We start from the raw sequence: 26,480 nt of genomic DNA, 5'->3' as shown, positions 1-26,480 counted from the left end.
TGAATTTATGGTGTGATTTTCTTATGAAGCTTGGCTGAGACTGAGCTGTTTGTGGAAGTCTCTCGTTTCATTACATGAAAAGCCTTTCCATTAAACAATTGATGACTAAGAATGGGGCTTTACTCAACTGAGAATTGACAGGTTTCACAAATGGGTTAAACTAGGATCATATACAGCACCTAAATAGGTAATGTAAATAGATTCAGTTTTAAAACACTGGTGTGACTGGAGAATGTATTCATTTCTCTCATCTTCCAGTAAAGACAAGGGTATTCATCACAGCAAGGGTATTCATCAAGGCAAAAGCAGGCTTTCTGTTGCTAGAATCATAGCAAACATTTTCTAGCAATGTGTATCTATACAGATCTTTTAACGTTTTCAGAGTCAATGGGATTTTCATTAATATACAAAAGTTGCTCTGCTGGAAATAAGGAAATCCAAGCTACAATCACATTGATATTATTGTGAAAAATGTTTGACATTTCTATGTCAGTGTTGAATAGTAGTGAAGATCCTCCCTGGCATTTTTACCTGCTGGCTGTCATCTCTTCTTCTGAGCAGGATGTTAATGGGCTGAAAATACTCCACTGCTGCAGGAAAGAAGGGAAAAACCCTCCAGCTTTCCTCACATGTGCAGTTTTAATGGGGAATGTTTAAATTGTTTTGTTGTTGTTGTTGTTTTGTTTTGTTCGTTTATGGTTAAAATTATTTCCAAAGGAGTTATTTAAAATAGGGACAAACAGGTGCTTTGGCACCTCAACCAACAAATTCTGTGATGACTCATTATTGTGGAAGTCTGAGCAGAGTTGGCTTATTTACACATATCAACATAGAAGCCTGTCTTGCTCACATTACGAAAACATCCTCTTTCAATTTTTCTGTGAATATCATTTACCAGAGCCCAGACTGTGCCTTGCTCAAATTGATATCGCTGCTTCATCAGTCTCTGTAGGAGATACTTCAAACCCAATATAGCTTTATAGTCAGCAGTGATAGACACATCCATCTCTGCCTAAGGTATGGGTCTAAATAGATCCAGGAAACCACCTCTAGAAGGATGTCTTCTCTTCTGAAGTCCCTCTAAAGTGACTGTAGATGACTAGCTTGAATGTAGGCAAGTCAAAATGTACGTAATACAAATCCTCATTAATTTTCTTTGGAGTCAAATGGTCCTTATTTTTGAAAAGTCTCATGTGAAAATATTCCCTTTCCTAAAAGGGCGATGTGTCATAACTGTTAGCACAGAGTTTTTTTGTTTTGTTTTGTTTTGTTTTTTTTTTTAATATATATATATATATATTTGTCAGAAGATAAAAATGAATTGTTTTCAGAACTAACAAGTTAAAAGAAATTTCACCAGTGTGACTTAGAGCCACTTACCCTTAGAACCAGAGGAAGAAAACCCATAGGTTATGACTGCAGGACTAAACTACACTTTTCAGAAGAAAAATATTCTATGGTCCACTTCTAACTACCATCTCTGGTTTCCTGTGATTTCACATGCAAAAAAATAGAGCACATACAGATCCAGTCTGATCTACAGATTAATAGATCACACAAGCTGTTATGGGCCAGAATTTGCTACTGGTTTGCTGCCACAGGCTGCACACTGCTACATAGGAGCAGCCATAGGCAGATTCAGGGAAGCTCTTCCCTTCTCTTTCCCGTTAACCTCAAAAGATTTCTAGCTGTCTTGTGCTCGGTCCAGAGAGAACAGGAGCACTTAGTCTCAATAAAGCCATTTTTTGTCTGAGTTTGGTATATCAGTACTTCGACTTCTCTAACTACCATATAATATGGTTTCTTGACAGGTCGTGAATCATGAGAGATGCAAAACTGCAGCCAGAGAAAAATCCTCTGTGCAGCATTGCTGGTAGGTGGAGGGCTAGCAGCTGGAGAACCCACCTCAGCCTTTCTCCTGTACTATGCTTAAGACTCCTGTGCATAAGACTCCTGTCTTATGCTTCGTGGATGTCAGGTCAGTAGACCAAGTGAGGTACCTACAGCTGCCATGAGTAATTACAGTCCAGGAGAGGACTGTGGCACTGCATAGGCAGAAGAGACTCACCTAGACATAGGGGACTACAAGACAGAAATCAGCTGTATGTTTCACACTGAGTTTGTGAATTGGTAAATCTGCTGTGAAGCATGGGCTTGAAATATTGCCACCTTATTTTTTCTTACCCAGATACTCTAAAAAATTAATGATCATAGTCTCAACCTACAAACGGTCTTGGAAAGATATACACACAGAAGCTGGAGAATGGATGTCATAAGTGTGGATTTACACTGTCAGGGAATTCCCTTGAAATAGGGACATTCATTCCCACATTCCCCTGAGCAAAGCATGACAGCTGGAGAAGGGACCAAGCATCTGCTTAGTATCGTTTCATATTAACTCAAGCTAAAGAAAAAGGTGGCTACACTGCCAAACAATATTAATATTCTGCAGTAGTGCATTATATTGCTTTAAGGATAGCAGCAGATTTATTTTTTTTTTCTGAAATACTTTGCCTATTATTTATTAAAGTACCCTTGATCAGTGCAGACGTGATTCTGGGCTCCCATCTGTTTTACACCAGTGCAATTTCAATTACTTCAGCGAAGGAAGTCACTGTTTTATACCACCAAATTAATCAAAACTAAGTCCTGTGTCTCAGCATCGTAGACAGATAGGAGAAAGAGTCTGTACGTTCACATTATAATTTGAATTTAATTTAAGCAGGTCAGACTGTTCAATATACCTGCTCACATGAACAGAGAACTTAAAGAAAATTGGTACTATAACATCCCTTAAAACTTGTTGTTGCACCTGAATACAAATTATTTCGCCTGGAATTATAAGCCTGCAAAACCAATTATACGGTTACTATCATTGTAAAGAACAATGTTAATTCTTGTATTTCATTCCTAGTCAGTATCGTAGTTACTGGGGGGATAAATATCCAATTTTGGGGGGATATTTTAGTTGATAGGAATGATGGCTCTACATATAAAAAAATAGACAAATTAGCCATATTAAATGTAAGAGAATGGTTCTAAGTTATGACATGGCATAGAGAAATATCTACTTAGACCAGTGTTTGGAATTTCTGTTTTGAGGATTTTAAATTGTTGGCTTCTGAATTTACTTAGAAGAAAAATATTTAATATGTGAATAAAAAGCTCTTTGGAGGAAATAATTTCTGACCTTGCATATCTCAAATGTGTTTAGAAATGCTAACAGCTGAAATGTGTAAAGCATAATCAGCCTACAGGTCTTAAAAAAAAAAAAAAAAAGAGAGAGAGAATTTATTTCCAACTACATTCAATGGACACCAAGGTTTAAGAAAAGAGCTACCTTCATCAACCTAGCAAAGCAAGTTCACTGAAGCCAGCAAAGACACTTTTAGAGGAGTGCCACATACCTATCACAGGAGGGAAGGTGCTGAGGATCACCTTGAGCTCTGTGCACAAATGAAAGCTGAAATGCATGGAATCTCTGCTATATCAGATACCTACTGCAGCAATATCCTGTTGAGGCCTAAGGTTGCTGTAGCAACCACAGTAATTTAAGAAATATTTAAGAACTGCCCACTGTAAGACAAGACAAGGTTCAAGACCATCTAAGGAACCTGAAGGAGTGCAAGTCCATGAGATCAGATTAAATGCATCCATAGGTCCAAAGGGAACTCGTGGCAGTCTGGTGAATTTCCCACTGACTGGAAGAGGGGAAACATAACCCCCATTTTTAAAAAGGAAAAAAAGGAAAACCCAGGAAACGACAGACCAGTCAGTCTCACATCTGTGCCTGGCAAGATCATGAAGCAGATCCTCATGGAAACTATGCTAAGGCACATGGAAAATAAGGAAGTGATTGATGACAGCCAGCATGGCTTCACCTAAGGGCAGATTGTGCCTGAAAATCTGGTGGTCTTCTATGATGGGGTTACAGCACTGGTGGATAGGGGAAGAGCAACTGACATCATTTGCCTGGACTTGTGCAAAGCATTTGACACCGTCCTACACAACATCCTTCTCTCTAAATTAGAGACATGGATTTAAGGGATGGACCACTCAGTTGCACTCAAAGAATTGTGGTCAGTGGGTCAATGTCCAATTGGAGATCAGTGAGTGACATTCCTCAGGGGTCAGTAATGAAACCAGCAACATCTTTGTCACTGACATGTCACACCTGAGGTACTGCATTCAACTGTGGGGCACCCAACATAAGAAGGACATGCACCTGTTGGAAAAAGTCAAAAGGAGGGCCACAAGGATGATCAGAGGGCTGGAGAACCTCTCCTATGAAGAATGAAGGAGAGTTGTGGTTATTCAGCCTGAAGAAGAGAAGGCTTCAGGAAGACCTTATAGTCACCTTTCGGTACCTAAAGGAGGCCTACAAGAAAGCTGAAGAGGGACTTTTTACAAGGGTATGTAGTGATGGGACAAGAGATAATGGCTTTAAACCAAAAGAGGGTAGATTTAGATTAGATCTTCAGAAGAAATTCTTCACTCAGAGAGCAGTGAAGCACTGTAACAGGTTGCCCAGAAAAGCTGTGGAAGCCCCATTTCTGGAAGTGTTCAAGGCCAGGTTAGATGGGGCTTTGAGCCACCTGGTCTAGTGGGAAGTGTCCCTGCCCATGGCAGGGGGGTTGAAAATGGGTGACCATTAATGTCCTTTCTGACCCAAACCATTCTGTGATTCTGTGAAATATTGAGAGAGAAAAAGTGATTGTACCAACAGTAATAAAATAAAAAAGTAGAACATACCTTAAAAAATTCTAGTGCTGTCAGAAAACAAAAAGGCCACAGAGTAATCATAAAGGAATAAAGCAGTTTAAGGAAAGTGTAATACCAAACATGGCTTTTTACATGTTATAGGATGCTAGAGCACAATATACCCCAAACAGTAAACAGCGAGTCAATAGAGATTAAAGACTTTGCATCATTTGTTGACATTTTCTGCTGCCAGGTGCTTCCAGAAAGACTGTAATAGGAAAAGTTGCCAGCAAAGAGGCTTCTAAATGAATGTTAAAGGCAAGACTGACTCACTGAGAAAGACACTTGAAATGGTGACTGATTTGCTATTGCACTTTTGGCTGTGGTATAATAGGTCATTTTGAAATGTGTTCCTTTCTTTCCCTGTCTGTAGAAGGAAAAATCAGCTGATTGGTTAGATACTTGCATTCATTTGGGAAAAATAAGACTGTTAAGCCAAGGACTGTTGCATAGACAACTACAAAATAAGGATTCAAGTTTAAAGGGGACCTTAGGCATGAGTAACATGTTCTCTCAGGGTAGTGAAACTATTCTCACACACACATATCATCTAAATGGGTTCACAAGGACATTGCAGCCATATGAACCTGTTAGAAAATTAGAAGTTTCTATAAATGTCTTAGAAACGTTCATAAATGTTTCCTAAATGCTATGGAGAAGAATGGGTCACCATCAAACAACAAACTTATAAAAAGTGTGTAGGCTTATGTTATTTTTTCTGCATGACGTGGAAAGATGAGGGCCCGTTTGAGAAGGCACAGACAATAGAGGTGTGAATGGGAAGGCTTCGAGGAAAGATGGGTGCGGTAATCTTTGTGATGACCAGCATGATTTAGATATACCTTTAATAGTTTATTCTGGACCTGACTTCAGTCCAGCAATGGACCTCTGTTTGGTTTGACATGATATTCCATCAGCGTATTGTGATAATAAACAGTCACAAATCTCCAGCTGCCCTTACTTTTAAGGGATTCTTAACCTGTATTTTGTGCTAGCAGTATATTCTCCTGTTGACTTCAGAGAGGGCTTCTCTTGGAATATACTGAACCAGATAAGGACCATACTATGAAGGACCATGAGGTTCTTCACAAAGTATTTCAGCCTACTGCAAACTGGAAGTAATTTTTATGCATGGAAGACCAAAAGCCAACAAAATCCTATGTAAGAGTTTAATGTGTAAATACAGTGTCTCACTAGCACTCATCTGGCATATATTGAAAAATCATTTAAAATAAGATCTAGAGAGATATTGCTTGATCAGTAACTGAAGTTATATTTCACATCCAAATGTATTCCTGCAAGTAATGGTTTCTAATGTTTTTATAATATGATTTTCTCTGGCTGCATGGCCTTGTATTTACCCATATTAAAATTTAAAACCTTGTTATAGTCTTTATTATAGCAAAGAAAGGTCATCTACTCATGTGTAAACAAACCATTAATCTTCTCTGTTTCAGCAAAAGCCCATTGAATTAAACAAACATTTACTCAATGATCATAATTACAGTGTATGTCAGTTTATACAGTCTGAAGCGCGTTGAATCTATGCAAAGTGCCTTTAAAATATTTCAATTATTTTAGAGACATGAATGAGTCCAAAGATTTCAGAACAAGAGCTCTCTGGTGGACTGTCTAAAAAAGTAGTATGCTCTTACTTTTTTGTATATTCTTGTCTTGGGGACTGATTTCTAAACTTTCCTAATCCCCATTGAAAAGGCTTAATTATTATAATCATTTTTTAATCACTTAGCTGAGTGAATACATTGTAACAGAAATGGTTTAATGAATAATGAGAGTCAGTATGGTTGTGATGAGATGTTCTTTAGAAGCAAAAGACTACAAACGTACATTCCTTTAACCTGATCAAGGATGGAAAAACAAATGAATTCTCTATTAGATTTTTAACTGCTAAAAATAAATTGATTCTTACCTTTCCAAAACTCCCCTTCCCAATAGCCCGCAATATTTGAAAATGGTCAAAGTTAACTGCAAAACAAAGGAGAGAAGAGAAGAGAAGGAGTACAGTTTGTAGAGTGGTAAGTCAGAATCAGAAAACAGATAACAAAAGAAATGACAATGATTCCAATTAATGTCATTTTACCATGTGATATTTACCTTCTACCCTTAAAACACTAAATATATTTAATAGCTAACAAAAAGTTTCCATTAAAACAAGTTCCATTAATTTTATTCATCAATCCATGTTGGCCCAATACATCCAATGCCCAGTATCACCAAAAAAAACATATCCCTGCCTTAACCTAGAAACAAGACAATTAACCTGCCTTAACCAAGTAACAAGACAAGGTTACAATTACACATCTATAAGAGAAAACTGCTCAGTGTTTTTTAGAACAATTAAGACCTTTTAAGTGGGTATTGAATAATTCAAGTAATAAATACTACCTGCTGACAGAATATGTAGTGATATAAGGATAGTATTTTTCAAGTAATCACCGTGCAGTGATTACCATATTCTTTTATAGTGATGAAAGCTTGCCCCATGGTGAACTAGTAGGATCAACCCTTCTAGACTTTGCCACCTTAATACAGTACATAATTCTAATATTTTAAGATTATTTTGTAGATGTAGAATAAATTTGTTTGGGAAATTTTCATTTTAGCTTGTCAGTAGAACGGATTTACTCCCATTTCATGAAAATCTGACAGAGTCTGTCCTAAACATTGAAGTGGTTTACTGTGAAAGTAAGTGAGAGATTTCATTTTTCAGAAATGTCATTATTGTTGGTGTTGTATGAGACTGAACACAGCATGACCTTCAAATCTCTGGTTCATTGGTAGGTCTGGTGGTTAAAAAAATCTAACAACATCCTGAACAGAATTGATTTAGAGTCATTGAAACACAAACATGGCAATGTGTGATACAGATTTTACTGTCATTTGTCAAAAAAGAATCTCACTTAAAGCTAAACTCAGTGAACTGAAGTTGACAAAGTTCACTGCAACTTAACAGGATTTTTTTTTTTTCTGTGTTCCTGGCTTTGGTCATGTACCTTCAACTATATGCCTATTATTGCCATAAGAGTAATCAGCAAAATTATGCAAACAGACTGTCACTGTAAAAATGTGATAACATGAACAAATACAATAAAATATGTCTTACATCATGATGAAGAAGGAAATCATATAAATCTAATAATAGGTTAAATATTTATATAAAAAAATTATATCAGCTCAAGCTATGTTATGAGTAGAGTGCTGTAAGGTTGATGTATATCAAGCCACTGAAAGAGGCAAAAATCTTATTTTCCCTTTTGCAGTGGTATCTCATTTACACTATTAATATCACATAATATATTTAAACATTTGTTTATTTATGCTTGCTTACACTGTCTTCAAGGAAACATGGTTACCCCTTTCATTAGTGCAGCTATAGCAACCATCTTCCTGGTAATTGCTGGAGACTAAATCAAATCCAGAGCTAACAGATCTGAAAGCAGCTGACTCTCATCTTGAGCAAAGATGTTAATTGTGAATACAGTAGTTTTAGGATTTGGTTACTAAAATTAAAAAATGCATAACTTTGCAAAGGATTAATAAGCTGTTATTGCTGGAAAACAAATTTTGTGATGAATCGTGTAAGAGTTAGGGTTATCCAAATGTTTGAAAGAAGCAAGATTTTCTGTCAATGACTTGCATGTTTGTTCCCTGCCCACAGATTTTAGCAGTGGGATGCTGTCTTGGAGCTCTTGTTGGTCATTACTGGTGTGATAGGCAAGATGGTCAGTTTAGAATAATGCCTTCCACACAGTCATGTCAACTTAAATCTTGTTCCCACAAGTCATCCTTCCCAAGTAATGACTGCAATCTTTAAGATGATCATTAAGTTCTCATAGGAATTGAACACAGCATTGAAAAGGTGCAAAACAATATGTTCATCTCATTCATCTATTCAGTGTGGAAAATTCTGCGGCTTTTCCCTCCATCACCTCCAGCTGGTGTTCTTCAGGTCACTCCCCTGCTTTCAAGCCTTCTGATGTTTCCTGTTCATCTTACCAAGTTTTAACAAAAATTTTAATTAAAGAAAGCTTATTTTGACTTTGTCCTTTACCTTGCAGGCATCCAACTGAGGCCAGCTCCCAAGTACAACTGGAAAACTGGTGATGCAGTCTATAATTATCTGGTTTTAATTCAAGTCACATTTCAGTAGAACTTGACTATATTATTGAGCTGAAGCCTGGCTGGTTTTGAAATATATCAGTTTGATAAACTATTTCATTTTTTCGTTTTCATTTTGATTTTTTTTTTTATGAAACTGAAATAAAGCATTTATTATTAGCTATGAGAAGGACATTTTTTGTTGTCCATATAATTTTTATTCTGTTTATCTGTATTTCTCTAGTGGTCCTTATTGCTCTGAACAAGTAGAGCAACTTCTTTTGTTATTGAATTTAATTATAAATTGGACTTCCATAAGAAAGAAATGATAAATAATGCATTTGGCCATGAGTTATATGGCCATGGATTATTAGTAAGTCAAATAAGTGGTTAAAAAACATAACTATAATAATTGATCAAATTTTCTCAATTTTTATATTTAACATGACTAGAAAGTGGGATGTAATATTTTCAAATCTTCATTAAGAAAAAAGAGTACTGTCTTTCTGTAGCTCACTGTATCATAAGCCTTATCTTAAATCGAGGGACAGTGATTGCAACGTTTTGCGTGACAGAAAAGAAAAATCATCTTAAATGACTGTTGAAGTATTTGAAAACATGAGTCTGTATTTGAAATGAGCTGAAGTTGTAGCCACTGCAGTTTTCTGAAAAGGGTTAATTCACTAAGCTGAGACAACTTGATCTCTTTTAACCATCCAAATATACTCTCAGTGTATACTCAAATAGTGGTGAAGTTCATCCCTTGGGATGGTAGGAAAGGATAATAAAAGGGATAATTTTGCAGTTAAGACCAATGCCAAGTTCAGCTGAGGCAAAATTAAGATGTTTTAAGAAACAGTTCCATCAATGGCACATCAGCCATGTCGAAGTAATGTTAGCACCACAATCCTAATAAAGAGTGAACAGTCAAGTTAAGTTTACTGACACCTTGTTGCTAGACTAATCATTCTCTTCAGGCTTTTTTAATCTCCAACTGTCCGATTTTAGTTTAGGCTGGACATCAGGAAGAGGCTCTTCACCGAAAGGGTGGTTGCACACTGGAACAGGCTCCCCAGTGAAGTAGTCACTGAACCAAGCCTGTCTGAATTTAAGAAGAGATTGGACTGTGCACTTAGTCACATGGTCTAAGCTTTTGGGTAAACCTGTGCGGTGCCAAAAGTTGGACTTGATGATCCTTATGGGTCCCTTCCAACTCGGGATATTCTATGATTCTATGATTCTATGATTCTATGATATTTTACTCAAGAAGGAAAAAAAATATGTTGCAACTTTCTGATAATTTCTTTAATTTTACTATTATGCAATACTTAGGTGATCTGAGATACCACCTTTGAACTTCAGTTTTAGAGAACAGACATTTTTCAGAAACCAAAATTAGTTTATATTGTCTTCAGGTATTTTTTCATAAAGACAAATCCACAGAATGAAATTATGAGTGATCCCACAACAATATGAGGGGATTTCCTTTCAGTTTCTTTGATTTTCAACATTTTGGAAAAATCAAGAAGAACCGTGTTTTCCACTCACCATCTTCCACCAAAAAAAGTCACCATTAATTAAAAGCTGAGAAAGACTATGGAATAAAACAAAGATATTAGGCTAACTAAGGGAGAAAATAGATCAGTGTTTATGGTGTCTGTTGCATGATACAGTATCAGAGTGACTGACACCTGTTAATTTCAGTAATGAGATATGCATATAAAATAAAGAATTTTGTTTCTTTAAGTTTAGTTACACTCAAATCTTAAATGAATTCCATTGCACAGCTCCAAGTCTTTGTTAATTATTATAACTACAAGTATACCTTGCTTTGATCATTTTCATGGTTTTGAAATAACCTTGTGTTTCTTTTTCCAGTAGTTTAATATAGAACTAATAAAATCTTGGATGATGGTGATGGAACTTACAATATGAATGAAAGTTTGCACCCTGCCTGCCATGAAAAAGTGAAAAAAAGGTGGTCCTAGCTAGTACAGATACTTGATCAAATACATTATTTCACTCAAAAATATCAGGCATATTTAGAAGGATAACACAGTGGTTTGTGACCAGCTTGGTTACAAGAGTCTCTCTTCTGGCACAGCCTTTTCATGTGACCTTGGATAAGTGCTTCAATACCTTCTGCCCCTATCTGTAGAAAAGGGAATCATTACATTTCTAAGCAGCTGTAAAATTAGGTATAGGAAGTAGTTTAATGCTCGGACACACAAGTATTCAGGAGAGTAGTGACAGTCAATTCAAGTAGTAGTGTTTTCCCTATAAAGATTGAAAGCAATTTTCAAAGTGATGAAAAGCATATCCTGCTGTGGAAGTGGAGGTACAGAAATAAGTAGATGATTGACTCTAACCTCACACGTCAAGTTTCTGCAGAGCTGAGAACAGAACCTAGGTCCCTCTTCAGACCACACCATTTTCTCTGGCACATCTTTCCAACTGCATGAGTTTTGACGGAGCAGCCATTTAATATAAAACTTTGTGGTGAAAGATAAAATAAATTTTTCTTGCTCAACTCTTCCTCAAGGATAACATAAACTATGGGGAAAATTTGCACCTCAGAAACTATTATTTTTTTTTACAGCTATCCTGCGAAAACACTGAATAGCTTTAATAGAAAGGACTATTATTCTTTTTCTCTTTGTTTTTTTTTTCTTTTGTACAAATTACTCACCATTATATGAATAATGATGTGTTAAAATAATTATTTTATACAAATTTACTTCTGCTATGTTATTCACAAACAGTACAGTGATTTGAATGAAGCCAAAACAAGCAAACTGTTACCTCATTACAAATCTTTATATTTCATTTTATGATATCACACAAGAACCCAACATTTCTACCCTTTGAATTGTAGTTTTACTACTCTAAAATATTCTCATGCTACCTAGCATTTGTTTGAGTGTAAATTAAGTCTAGCTCAAGAGGCAATATGTATATGAGGTGGATGCTACAAAGAGCTGTTGCTCTTACTGCAGCTGAGGGATATTGATAGTATACTTACGTGATTAGTCCAAAGACAATTAATAACCATTACCTGAAATAATTTTGTATCTACAAGAGCAACTATCCAATCGAAAGTGGTCAAAGGAAAAACATTGACTTACTTTGCATCACATAAAAGAAATTAGGAACTTTATTAAAAAATAATAATAATTAATTAAGATAAATAAATAAACAACTTGACAAGCTTCCAGAGCTAAATCCAGCTTTTCTTCTCTAGCTGATTCCCACTGACTTTCCACTGGTCTCTGTGGCAGTAGTCAAAACCAGAAAATGACTTCTAAAGCATTAGGAAGTGTACCATAAAGCCATACTTGTAACACAAAGCATTTCAAGACATCTAGCTTCATTTTCACAGGAAACAGAATCAGGAAATGTGATATGGCCATCAGCCAAGGAAACAGACTTTTGTTTAAGTCTGAGCACTCTCTTAGATGTTGCAACTCTATTTCAGGGTGTTTTAATGATTCCTGCTTCTGGGTGAATCAGAAAAACATAATAATACCTAAATCACTTTTTTCTTCTAGATTTGGCCTGTAAGGCCTGCTTTAGACCTGCTGTACTCACTGAACAGCACTGCTATTAGGGTTTCAGACTAGTTCTGCAGTCTTTATGTGTCTACTTTTCAGATTCTCCAGCCTTTCTCAGAGAGAGCCACTATGCTGTGCTGGCAGAACCTCAGTATGTCTCAGCAGCCTTCAAAGCTTGTTAAAATTACTGTAGTACTTCTATACAGAAACACACAAGATGAATAACCAAGTAGATACAGTCATATATATTCAGTACTCATGATTTAGTACTCAAGCTGGAGTCACCAGCTTGAATGGATATAGACAGGAGAAACATGACGAGTGCTTAAAAATTAGATTAAGTGGCATAAAATGGTTAAGGTAGTCATAAAGAGTCACATTCCATCATGCTCTATTGATGGGAAATGCACTAGTGAAGAAAGATTCTGTTTAAGTATGAAATGAATTTTTGTTGATGGAACAGAAAAGCCAGCCATACCTTTGAGGCTAGCAAAGAATACGAAATCTGTGTAGCTTCATTAGGTTTATGGGTGGAATGAGCCATCCCTATATACTAATTGATTGGGGAACATGCTAATTAGAAAGTTACATAACTGAAGGACACGAAAAAAAATAGTTTCAGAGCTGATTTTATCTCATTAATGATGGAGCATGGCATTTTTTATCATTGTATTTAGGGGCCTTGCATTTAAATTGCATTATGATGGCTCAATTCTTCAAGCTTAATGAGTGTTTTAGTCTCAGTATAAACTGTTTCTAATTATTATGTTAATCTTTTTTTATAATTATCCAGAGTTTAGTTGCAATTAGAAAAAATTGAAGATCTTTTTATGTTAGATAAATGTAATTCAAAATTCAGCTAATTTTTCTTTGAATTTAAAAACACATTTCAGCCTGATTATGTTTGCAGTCTGAACATATGGAAAGTGTAATTCCTGTCTCATGGAAAATTCTGATACTTGAACATTAGTCTATTCTCAAAATAAAAGTTATTTCAAATGGAGAAGAATAGTTATGACTACTGATTTTTAAAAGTAACTTTCCTATTATCATTTGAAATAAACTTTTCATTTTGAACTGATACCATTTCTTGTATTTTAAAATATCAGAAGCAGATCACAATAATAATCAACGTCCACCCTACTACAACTCCAGCTGAAGAAGTTCAGAAAAGAGTTAATCTTACAAAGGGAAATATATATTTCGGTTTTCTCTATCAAAATGAAATGTTTTCGTGATACTGAGAAACTTCCATTTTAGACTTCCTGATTGATCAAGAGAGGTTTCTTTACAGTTTGTTCAGTACTAAGATCTATGTCTTGTGATTATGACTGTATCCAGTCATCTATGACCAGAGGTCATTGACTGAACTATATCTTCCATAACTTCGGTATACTCTTAGCACTTGAATGATGCACATTTTGTTCACTCAGAGGCGGTGGTGTGTTGGATAATGGAAGATGTAATCAGGTACAAGATTTGGGTCTTTGTAAAGGAAAAGGAGTATCAGAATCCAACATCTTAGTAGAAATATTCTATCACAGAAATGTAGTATAGCTTTAAATGGACCCAAAAGGAAATCAGCTTGAAAAGATAAATTTGAATTCCATTCCAAAACCAGCCTTGTTTTCCCAATATAAAACTTACTTTTTGTAACAGAAATTAACAGCATTTTAATTTTGCAGTGTTTCCCATTTTCCATAAGTTTTAATTTCCCATTAAAAATTATTCAGAGGAAAGTTCAATTTTTTTTTCAAAAAAATTACTTTTCGGGGGGGGGGGGGGGGGTGGGATGGAGGGGAGTGATTGTCAGTATTGTTTGATATCTCCCAGCTACGTCATCTTTAAAACATGGTGAAGTGTAACAACCTCTGCTCTAGATTGCCAGAAACTGGGATAAAACCTTAGTACTATGGAAAATTATCGTTCTATATCTCTTATTTGTATATTCTCTTAAGAAATATCTGTTACTATAGATTGAAGATACAATAACACCTGTTGTGATGCATTACATAATATTTGAAAACAACCAAGCTGCTAAAGAAAAAGATGCTAGGACTGATACTCAAAAGCTGCTTTCCCTTTTAATGCTGTAAAAGAACATAAAACCTTTTGTAATGTTATTTTGCAAATGTTGGAAAAGAAATAAAGATGCAGTTTTGCATTCCCAAGAAGGTTGTGACACCTAGGAAAACAAGAATCTGCTTAAGCCTAGGATTTAAGTGAAATAATTTCTCTCCAGAGCTGTTTACTCTTCTAATAAGGCAAAATAAAATTATATTGCCATTAAATACATTTAGTTTGTAAAATATTTCAAGCAGCAAGCTGAAAACTGTAAAATAAAGTGTGCTCCTTGGGCAAGTCATACAAGCTGCAAATCATTACAGCTTTCTGAGAGGAGCTTAAACTGAAACTACTGAGTGCCATTCTACAACCTGAATACCTGTTCTGTGGAATTTGAGACACATCATCCCATCCCCGCCCACCCCCCCAAAAAAAAAAAAAAGTAATACCTAGGATTTGAGAATGTTGTATGCCATGAGCTACTGGGAGGGATTTACAAATAGCAGAGACTTGTCCACAAGTCACTGAAATCAATACAAAAAGTCCTATAGCCATAAACCATAGTAGCATTCTGATTTGAGCACTGCCATTCTTTTATGCCTAAAATCTTCTCAAAGTTACCTTAATAAGCTCTTCAGAAGCTTTATCAGAAGCTCCTGGAATGGCAGGGATTATTGTGAGCATTACACAGGAGAAAAGCAAAAAGGCTCTTGCTCTGTTGTAGGTGTGGGAATGTTTGGTGGTTGCATTGCCCCATGAGAATTTTAACACCAACTGAATGAAATTAGCTCCTGCATTCTGAATGATTGAGCCCGTAGAGGTGTTTAATGGCACAAGATAATGGTATCAATCAGAAAAGCTCTTGTGACTGCATATCTCTGCCACAGTCTTAGGAGCATTAGATTAATAAATAAATATTTCTTGGCTTTATGCCTCTAAAACTTGTCCAAAATTTAACCATTATAAATCATATTCAGAGCGCTTGGTGTGCTGCCTCTGTGGTCTTCAGACAGCTTACTCTGTTTCAGCAGCACACACACATTGAGGTACCTGGGAAAAAGAATGTAATTGAAAAGCAAATGTTTGCTTGTGATGGTTTGCTTGAGCAAATATAAGGAGAGATTAAAGGAAAAAAAACAGTTTCTTTTAATAAATATTTCCAATGTGAAGCATGCAAAAGCAGTTTGAAAGTTCTGATCTTTTGATTAAGAATTCAATTTTATCTCCAAGGAAAGCAAATAGAAAATTATCTAGATTTCTCATCTTTTTGCTTTGTGACTGCTTTCCATTTTACCTCTTTTTCACTTGAGAAGGAAGTGAAGGAATTACAAAATGAAGAAGTTTTGGTCTCAGCTGAAATTCAAAATTCCTTGCTGTTGAATATTTATGATCATTTTTGTTTTTCTGTTATTGTCCATTTGTGTCTGCATTGAATGTATGCATTTCTGAGTGCTTCTTTGCTGAAATCAGTATATTTCAAAAAAAAATCATTTGTTTTTTATCTTTTTAAAGATTTCGTTTTCCATCAACCTAAAAATGAAATGAAGTAGAAAACACTTCTATTTCCCAACATCATTCATGTGACAGAAAACAGGGAGGAGAGCAGGAGCATCCCTTCTGGTGGCAGATGGACTTTTAGATTGGATTAAACTAATTGGGGGTACCTCATGATATACTACAAAGTTAGTTTTATTATAAGTCTACTTTCAAGGGCAGTAGAATGAGATAGTCACCTTCATAAGGAAGTTTTTTTCACTTACTACTATAGGAAACCCTATGAAAGCAGATAATCTGTTCTGTCAGTGTACAAAGGGAGTCTGCAGGCAACTTCACTATTTAAGCAAATGAGCAAGATGTCAAAGCTGAGCAGTTTGAATGCATCCAGAATCCTGCTCACTTTGCACTATAGAAAACATTTTTTGTATTGGAAAAAAAAAAAAAAAGGTAAATCAGCTCAAAGAAATTTTATTGTAAAGAAAGTAAATCTGAGATGGTCTAACTTGATCATTTTTGCTAATTTATACCTATCGTATAGACATTACAGTCTGTAAAACCCGCAGTTTATGTATTATACATTTACAGACTTTTTTATGCAAAAGGGGGGATCAAACACTCATCCCTCTTCTACTAAAATATGCTGACCATGATTCCTCCATTTTCTCCTCAAACTTAAGCAAGCACAGGCAATAAAGGTAAAGGCAACCAATCTGCCTATTGAAAATAAATAGGAATAGTAAAAAACATGCCAAGCCAGAAAGATTTAAATTAATATAGTCTAATGTACAACCACTCATATTTGAAAACATTGTTACTCATTTAATCTAATGGATTTAAAATTATTTCTTATTAACAAAACAAAACAACAACAACAATAAAAAGATGAATAAACCTGACAGCTAGGAAGAAAATAGAAGGAACACCAAATTTGTTGTTGTATTTGCAAAAAGCCAGCATTCCCATCTTGTAGGGATCCAACCCAAGCTGATGGCATGTCCTCATGTGGAGTGCAGTATAAAATAGAAAAGAATGACTGTCTGTTTAACGTCACCATTGATGATGTGAGCTGCAAAAATTAGCACAGAGTGTGATATGTTTTACTTGTCTTTTTTGTAGGGATCAGGCAAGGTCTTCAGAAATTCCAGTGATGAGTAATGGTACAGGCAACAACCAAGATGAAGCTCCCTTGATGGGTACCTAAGATTTAAAATAGCAGTGGCTGAAACAGCTCCAAAAGAAAAAATAGACAAAATACAATAGTGGCAAACATGAATGGAAAACAATACTGTGAAAAAGCAACTCAATTTATATTTCCTGATACAGGATGTCATTTAAATGACAAGCATCTACAAGTTCTGAAAAAAAGTAGAACTATAGGATAGTGCAGACTTGGGGTGGGGAAGAGACTGAGGCTGTAACTAAGAGGAATCTCTGCAGAGCCAAGCCAAGCAGGGGAACCACAGAAAAGACATTCTTCTAATGCTACTTCCATACCCATGGGGGTGGAGGACTGTTGATTAGATCGGTCTGAAAATAGTAATTTGGTACCTTAGACTGAGAGCAAGAGTCTGATGATGGTCCTTCTACCTAGATGGTCTTGCTCCTGTGGGTCAGATTAGTGTAAACCTTTTGCAGCATTATTTTGAAGCAACCTTTCTCAGCAGCTCATTGGTCTTCTGACACAATGACTGGTCAATCATCCGTACATTAAGCTGAAAATATAATTGGACTTCAAATACAGGGACTTTCACTTTTAGGTTTAACGTAAAAGTTAGGTTTAACATAAAAGTGAAAAGAATTTGCATTACCAAATCAACTACTCTTTTTCCACAAGCAGCAAATAACCACAGATTGTTGTGAAAGGCCTGTAATGACTGATCATGGATTTTATGTATTGGTGTATAATTTAATGTTATGAAAAATAACATCAGAAGTCAGATGTTCCTTAGAATGGACTGAAATGTAAAAATTCTAACCTTTGCCATATAGCTATTGTTGGTGTTTATCAGTGGCCAGAGCCTGTGTAACCACACCAGCCTAAAGCCCAGAAAAGTTTTGGTTGTAGCTGGGAACAGTTATGTATTAGTACTGTATTAGTGCTGGGAACAGTTATGTATTAGTACTGTATTAGTGCTGTAGGGATGTTCACTTATTGTGCACAAGATTCATTGTGACTGGCCACATGAAAGCACATGATTCTTTCTCCAGGTAAGCTGGCACTGGAGTTACATGACATGAAGAATTTAAATTATTAGGTTATGGGGCTTGGTGCATTGGGTAATAATGGCCATCAATTGCAACTTTATTCCAAGCCATGACGTCAATTGCCAATTCAAAATAACTAGGACTTAGTTAGGCACCGTCAAATCTTCAGGATAACCATACGTTAGTTTACCTCAGCGTAAGATCTTGCAACTGCTTTAGTTGTATCTACATTCTGTTAGCACATAACATTCAGGTAACCTTTTTCTAGTGTAGAAAGGTTTCTTTTGCATAGACTAAATTGTTTAGTGGAAAGTAATTAGAACTTCTATTATCATCTTAATCACTCATCCAGGTATTCTATTATAAAGTAATAATTTATACAATTTTACTATTATAAATTCACGAGTCAGTAAATTTATTTTTTTTTAAGATCAATGAACATTTTAATTAAGTTATTATGAAAACAGTTCCATTTTGCTACAGGATTGAGCTTTAATTCAAAAAAGCTATTAACTTAGTAGCAACAGTGGAAACATCAAAAATCATCAAGAACAGAACTGACATAATAGACCTTATCGCTGCCAGTAAATAGCAAGGAAGCCTTTCTGAGACTCATGCTGTTCTTAAGCTCTTTCAGTGGGTAAACGTGACATTGAAACTAAGGAGAAAAGTTTCGGGACCTGCTCAAGTATAAAATGCCTTTAAGACTTTTCATAGGTAATGAAACGTATCTCCCTTTTGTTGAGAAAAGAGGGTTTCTGACTGATGGTATTGCTTACTTATGAATGAGCTGACAAAAAGAATCTCTGAAATCTATTGCTAGGAGAAATAGGCTGACAGGTACATCCAATAGAAAAGGTAATCTTTAAGAAAATGTATTGCTAAAATACAGAAGGTCTAAATTCCACTTTAGCTATAATAGACTTCCCCGTGAGATCAGTAAATCCACAACAGACTATGAAGCTTTTTTTTTTTTTTTTTTTTTTCCAACTAGAAAGTAGGAATATTCACCTCCCTCAGTTACTATGAGGATAACCTCATTAATAACTGAACTGGAAGGCTGAGGGAAGTTGCTATGGGAATAAAATGTCAAATTTCAGTGGACCAAACTGTTTTCTCCTACAATAAAATTCACCAGAGTCACCTCCAGGTGAAAAACAATTCTTTAAATGAAGTTATTGACAAAATCATCAGCAAGGCATCAGTCAATCTTATCCAGATGGAGGCCTCTGTAATGCCAAATGGGGCAGGGGAGGCCAAGAAACCCTGTTGCTTTAGGATTCTTTGGGTGTTGGCTCCAAGACCACTTTTCTTGCAGATAGGTTTTCAGAAAATGAGTCTTAGTACTATGTTTATAGGAGGCTAGGAAACCATGTGAATAAGACTTAATCCAAACATCTAGACAAATTATGAGTTGTTGCCCTCTTTTTCTTTCAAGTTCAGGTCCCTTTCTGTCTCTAAAATTGAATATGGAAGAATAAACTCTTTTGTTTATTTGTTTGTTTATTTTTAATCATGACTACAAACAAAACCCTGGTGGCAAGTAAGGACACTAAAGGATCAGAAAGATGCATTTTTCAATTGGCATTACTTCCCATTTAGTGTTTTTAAACTCAAGCAAGCTTCATAGATTTCAAAAGAATTATGACAGTTCTAACATGTAGCAGGAGCGTGCCTGAAATGTGAAGCAATAGACTTGTTTTACATTTGTCATTGTAAGATTACTGTTCCTCGGTTTGATACCAGCGATGTTCCCTCAGGGAAAAAACTTTCAAAACAAGTAGGAAAACCTGCCAGATGTAAATGTGGCTGTCTAGGTCTGGTTTATCTTTTAGGATATGAAACTAATATCAAAATAGCAAAAACTTTCAGAACACTGAGATTCACTTCTGTGGATGTCCAGGCATTTCTGTCTCATGGTTCTTCCTCGTCAAAAAAGTCACAAGTGTTAACATGAAGAACAATCTATATGTCTCCGTGTTGTGAAGGCACCAATTAAACCTACTGGCCACGAACCTCTTCCCCTGCTCCCCCACTCTCCATCACCACACTGCGCATGGGCTCAGGAGCCCCACTGATGCTGAGGCCTGGATCAGGCCACTGTGAAACCCACTGTGTGTAAAAGAGCTGCAAGAAGCCTGGCTGGGACCTGTCCTGCCTTTGTTGAGCTGTGCTTCACCTGAGCTGGGCTGCAGTTATGTCCATGCCTGGTCTGCTGTTCAGACTCTTGGCTGACCCTGTCCTTTCCATCACTGACCTACTCTGCTCATCTGGCTTGGGGACAGCAGGCTGAACCTGCATTGAGGCCACCACCCCTGGCTGCTCCTGCTGTGCAGTGCCATTTCCAGCCTGGGCAATGGTTTTACAGTAATGGCATGTAACTGCAGGTAGCAAGGCTGCACAACAGTAACTGAGGATAGTATGGAGACTGGAAACAGGAAAAATCATCTCTCATTACGGAAAAGGGCAGTGTTTATTTAAATTAACAACACATATAATGAGTACAATTAAGTCCCTGTGCTCCCATATGGAAGAATTAAAGAAAATTTCGAGTACTGCAATAGTGCATGGGCACAAAGAAGAGCCTTAGAATCCCACAGACATCTCTTATACCAACCAGATTTCCATTGACTTTTAAGGGGGGGTGATGTCCTCCATTAACTCCACCCATTAGCCCACTCATCATCCACTATGCTCTGCAATGAAATGATTTTCACTATATAAATTAGCACTTGAGTTACATCTCACTTATGGTATAGGTGTCATAAACATTTAAAACTAAACTGTACTTCTAAACGAAAATAAAATCCATTTTAGGGATGGAACCTCAAGTCCAAACCTTTGAGATTCCAGGGAAACTGACCTGAATCTATCTTTACAGTTTTGATTTTTGAAATGATCTGGAGTTGAAAAGGCACATTATTATTATTATTATTATTATTATTATTGCTAAGATTCTTACTATTTCACTTTATGAATAATTTAATTTCATGAGAATCACTTCACTTTGCCTGCCGTTTTGGAGTAAAATCTCCTGTGGGACTCCCAAGTTTTTATTTTATTTTATTTTATTTATTTATTTTATCTACATGTTCAAGATAAAACTTTTGTTGAATTTGAATCATTGTTCCAAAATGATCAATTTTTCTCAACTTCAGTTGAAACAGTAACCTGAATTATTAGTTAGCATTAAAATACTTTCTCTTTTCTTTTCTGTTTTGGTATTTCATTTTTTTGTAACTTTTTCCTTCAAGGTGCATAGAAAAGGAAGAAAAAAGTCTTGATGGTAACAGCAATGTTTAATTCATAAAGAACCCACAGAATTTCAGTGCAACTCAAATTCCTTCATCTCAAGGTTTACAGGTAAATATTTAATGATGATAGAATTGGTAGTTTTGGTACTGAGACTAAAAAAGATGGTTTAGCTGCCGTACATACAATAGCCACCTAAATGTAGCAGTTTTTTATTTGGAGCTCATTATTTATTCTCTCATCATTGCTCTACCTACCTCTGGGGAATCCTTCCAGTGGAGAAGCTGAGATAGTTCCATCCTGATAAAAGTATGCTTATTTACACACCACAAGCAATTATACCAAAGCTGATATACCCAAGCACTGTTGAAAACAGTAAATATGAGTAAGAAAATTGGAGCCTTTGTCTGATTTTTCCACTGGTACCTGAAAGATTTAATGTAAGCATAGATACACTCAGAAAACAAAACAAAACAAAACAAATCCACCCCATCTCTGCTCATAGGCTCCATGTCAGCTGGCACAGGGGTGACTGAGGGGAGGAGGACTTCAGACCAGACATGTTTCCCAGATTTATGTCTAGGGGTACCCAGTAACAGTAGAAAGTCATTTGCTTCTTTTAGCCACAACTTAACTTACAAAGACTTACCTTATATCACCACACAAAAGGAATGAATAAAAAGATTAATTTAATCTAGAGGGTGTGTAGCTAACAGGTATTAATGGAAGGAACATAACTTCTAATTTTAACAACAGAAATGATTAGCTGCAAAGCATAAACAAATAGCAAACTGGAGAGGATAAAGTTGTTCAGTGCAGCAGAAGGTTTGTTAGTCTTAATGCCTGAAACATTTGGTGCTATTAAGTGTGCTCATACCAGTTCTCTATAAACACAGAAATAGAATCTCAAACAAGATTAATTATAGATGTTAGATGAAAATAATGAATATTGTTAACTCATTTCTAGTGCTCCCTACCATGTACACTGGGTTTGTTTTGACGAGAGGAATGTACATATAAAAAAAACATCTATGGAAAGAGAGAGGTCTATAAATATACGTGTATCTATATTTTCTTAACTCGGATAATATGGTAAATTGGTAGATCAGAGTTTTGTTTGGCTGTTTATAAAAAGAATATTGAACACTCGTGCTTTCTTCACATTTCAAAAAGAAAAACTTTCAGAATAGAAAAAAAAATTTATTTCCCACCACCAGGTCTATCCTTTTTTGTTTGTTTGTTTTGGCTATGTTAATCAACAAACACAGATGGAAAAAGGTCAGGAAATCAGCTTAAAGTCATTAGAAACTAGAAGAAATATATTGCGTATGATAGTAATCAGCAATCTTTCCCAGGTGGTCTGCTGGGCTACATTTTTCTTTTCCAAATTAGAATGTAGCACCACAGGATGTTCTTTGCAACATCCAGGATATCCTGTCACTTGAAACATTAGGATGCTGTTGATCCACATATGTCTGTGGATCAAAAGATGTGTATGATCTACCCAGCAGAGGAAGGCTAGGATGCTGAGAGCCGATCCTGTAGCTGTTCATTAGCATTTGTATGCTCAGGGAAACATTCAAAATTCTCCACATCTCACTGGAAACTGAGAAAACTGAATGCCACAAGCAGTATCTTTTCTTTCTAAGAGATAACATCTATACTGGAAATGTGGCTTTCTATTCAAGTATTTAAAACCTGTAACTGTTTTTCCTTCAATACCTGTAAAATAGACTGACGACTCCTGGCTTAGGAGAACCAAAGGTCTGAAGTCAGGGGAGCACTCAATATAAGTGCTCAAAAACCACTGAAAACATGGCATTTCTTAACTGTCATGTATTAGTTAATCTTTTCTAAGCAGCAGACATAAACTCTCCCAACTCCCAGAAAAGCCTTGTGAAAAGCCTTTCAGAGGGAAAGTGCAATCCTAGCAACAGCAAGAATTTGCCTGACCACCAGACCAGCTCCACTTGCATGTCCTGTCTCCCACAGACAATGTCTACCACCACCTACAACTACTCTCGAGCTGCTCTCTTCTCCAGTTCATCAGTAGAGAGCTCCCTAACTCTAAAAGAACAGGGGCTTCTCTGCTGAAAGTTTGGATCATTAGAAGAAATTTCCCTATTCTATGACCGTTTGTTAGCAAAATCTTACAGCGCTTATTGGTGACTTTTCCTCCCATTATATCCAAATCTATCTCAGCAAAGCCTAACTTAGTAATACCCTACACAAGGGATTGTGTAGCTACCTCTGTAGTCTTCATAGGCAAAACAGTCAAATGTGGAGCTGAGCATAAAATAATAACTTTTTCCTACTTCTTAGAAAGAATCTTTTGATTAGTTTGTTCTTTGACTTCAAGTCCTTTGTAATCACAGTGCTTAAGGAGCAGTATTGTTCCAAGAGTTTGCAGGCTTTACAGATTGAACAAAGATTTATCTAAACCTAACCCCAAAAGACATAAACACAATAGTCATAACATAATGAGAAAGCAATCCAGGAGAAAGCAGAAGATGGTTTCAGAGATGTGGAGGACACTCAGGAGGCTAATGGCAATTTCACAATTACATTACATCTCTGTTTTATCAGGGCAACAGCTAATCACAGGAAACAGTGAATGAAAACTAAGAACAGTTTTTATCGCTCAGCAAGAGAGGCAGAACAATATCATAAGGAAATAATAATTACTGGAGGGATTAACTCAGTTTGCATTTTTAGATCTTAAATACGGAATGGCAGGTGTTCCCTTACTATTATTTCAAATGTTGGAAAAAGAAGGAAAATATTTTTTGTATGATCCGTTGGTGTAGATTTCTTCATAGATGTATTTATCTTACTTAATACAGCAGTCTTATAGAGAATAGTGTTAGTAATACTTTGACACAGCTAGCGCTCTATTTTCCTTGGTAAAAAAAAATAATAATAATAAAAAACACTAAAAATGACAGGGCAGAAAAGTATATCAGCTTTGGCAGGTATCCAAAAGTTTTCAAACTTCAAGGAACTGAAATTAAAAAAAAAAAAAAGAGAGAGACAGAAAATGAGAGATTAAGTGGAAGTAAAATAAAAAGGAAAATATTGACAAATAGAAGTAGGAGGCTAAAAATTGCATTATTAATTTATATTTAAATTTGAGTCAGATAACAAAAATGTAGGGTTGACTTGATGAAATATATGCAAAATAAATATTTTCAAAAAATGTAGAAAAGGATTAATGAAATATAAAATACAGAGTTTTATGATATGATATTGTGAAGAAAATACTTTCAGGGATATAAAATTTGGTAAATAAATTACAGTTTCATCAACCATGTTTAGTTATTATTAAAGCCTTAGAAACCTGCATAATAGGCTGCCACCAACTCCAGTAATGCTGTGTAATTACATTCTAAGAGGGGCTCCTTTAATTTAAAAGGAAAATGTATTTGTGTTGATTATAGAATAAATGAAAATAACTTATGTGATTATATTGCATTTAATAAGCATATCAGAAAATAGGGTAAAACATTTCTAAGAATAAAAGATTTATAGAACTTAATACTCTCGTGTCAAGACTTGTGACAGACATCACAGAAAAAGGATGTAGAAGAAAAACTGATTATAGATAGAAAGAATCTTCCATGAGTTTGAGAAGAAACTAAGCATACACAAAAATGAAAAAAGAACCTTGATGGACTGCATACAAGTAAGATAAACTGAAATATCCAGTAAGCTTTCATGAGTGCATACTGCTAAATCTCCTGATGGACAGAGAAGGCCAGATTGGAAAATACTGAAAGCTGACAGTCTCTAGACCTGGGTAATTTAAGCAGAGATGTCAGACTTTTATGAATTTTTGGGTAGACCTGTGTAGTGCCAGGAGTTGGACTCGATGAACCTTATGGGTCCCTTCCAACTTGGGATATTCCATGATTCTATGATTCTATGGATGCTTTTTACAGAGTTCTGATTTCCAGCAGTTAAAACCAAAACTGTCAAATTGCCTTACAAATCCTACCCTGTTCATTTAGACTGTTTGATTTCCTTAAGAAAATACACGCTTTGATAAGAGTCACTGTGGAAATATGGAAGCTAAAGATAAGGTCAGACTGATCAGCTGATCAGATAATTACAGTGCAAACAATTCTTCTGGCTCTTGGGGTAAAAAAAGAACGTGTTTGGGAATAAAAGGAGGAAAGTCCTCATTTCTGTGACACAAAAGTACACCTATATTCTTAGAGCCCCTTGTTGCTGAACACTTCAGAAGAATGTTGACTCACTAAGACTTTCCCAAAAACAGGTCACGTGTTGCACTTTCATTATTTTTGTAAGATTCTGTTAAGCAAAGAACGTGAAAAGGAAAGACTGGTAGTACTCACCTGTGAAGCAACGACTGCCTTTCTTCTTTCCTCTTTTCTCTGAAAATTTGTTTGTGTTTTATAGGAGTAAAATGTTAGTATCTATTCAAAAACTCTCTGTACACAGGAAGTACAATAAAAGCCCATCTACTACATCCTCCAAAATATTAAAATAAAGATTAAGAACTTGAAATGTACAGTGTAATGTTATACCATACACATATAATGTGTAATACATAGAGTATAATGTTAAATTCTCAGAATTTAAAATGAAATCAGATGTTCTATGAGACACAATATTAAGAGAATCAGTTCTAGGTCCTGATAGCTCTGTTATAAGTACTTAACCTCCGTGCATACTGAGATGGTATAGGCATCTTTAGTCTCATCAACACTCATCTGAAGATACTGTGCAATATGAACAAGTATTTCTCATAAATTAGTTTCTTGGCATCAAATGTGGACAAATAAAGCCAGCATAATTCTTCAGAATAGTTATTGTATTAGAGACTGAACCCCAGACAGCAAGACAGCTTTCTTCTTTAACAAAAGAGGAAAATACACAGACGTTAGCCTGTTCTGTTTCTGGAAACACCCCTTATTTGCTATACTTGCAAAACTGTGATTGAGTCGAAGGAAATTCAGGATAAGATTTGGTTAGGAGAAGTGTTTATTGACAGCACAAGATTTTGATCTT

The 26,480-nt window shown here is 35.8% G+C and overlaps 1 protein-coding gene across 1 annotated transcript in view; it reads right to left on the bottom strand.

Moving 5' to 3' along the window:
- Positions 1-6,738, bottom strand: part of STK32B (serine/threonine kinase 32B) — a 143,414-nt gene extending 136,676 nt beyond the window's left edge. The window contains exon 1 of the mRNA XM_035547294.1: positions 6,692-6,738. The gene's annotated coding sequence lies outside the window, so the exon portion shown is untranslated. The remainder of the gene's footprint in view (positions 1-6,691) is intronic.
- Between the last annotated feature and the right edge of the window lie 19,742 nt (positions 6,739-26,480).

Source organism: Cygnus atratus, chromosome 4, assembly GCF_013377495.2.
Source record: "Cygnus atratus isolate AKBS03 ecotype Queensland, Australia chromosome 4, CAtr_DNAZoo_HiC_assembly, whole genome shotgun sequence".
NCBI lineage: Eukaryota > Metazoa > Chordata > Aves > Anseriformes > Anatidae > Cygnus > Cygnus atratus.
The sequence above is the reverse complement of the archived record's forward strand: the minus strand, read 5'-3'. Positions and strand labels throughout refer to the sequence as shown.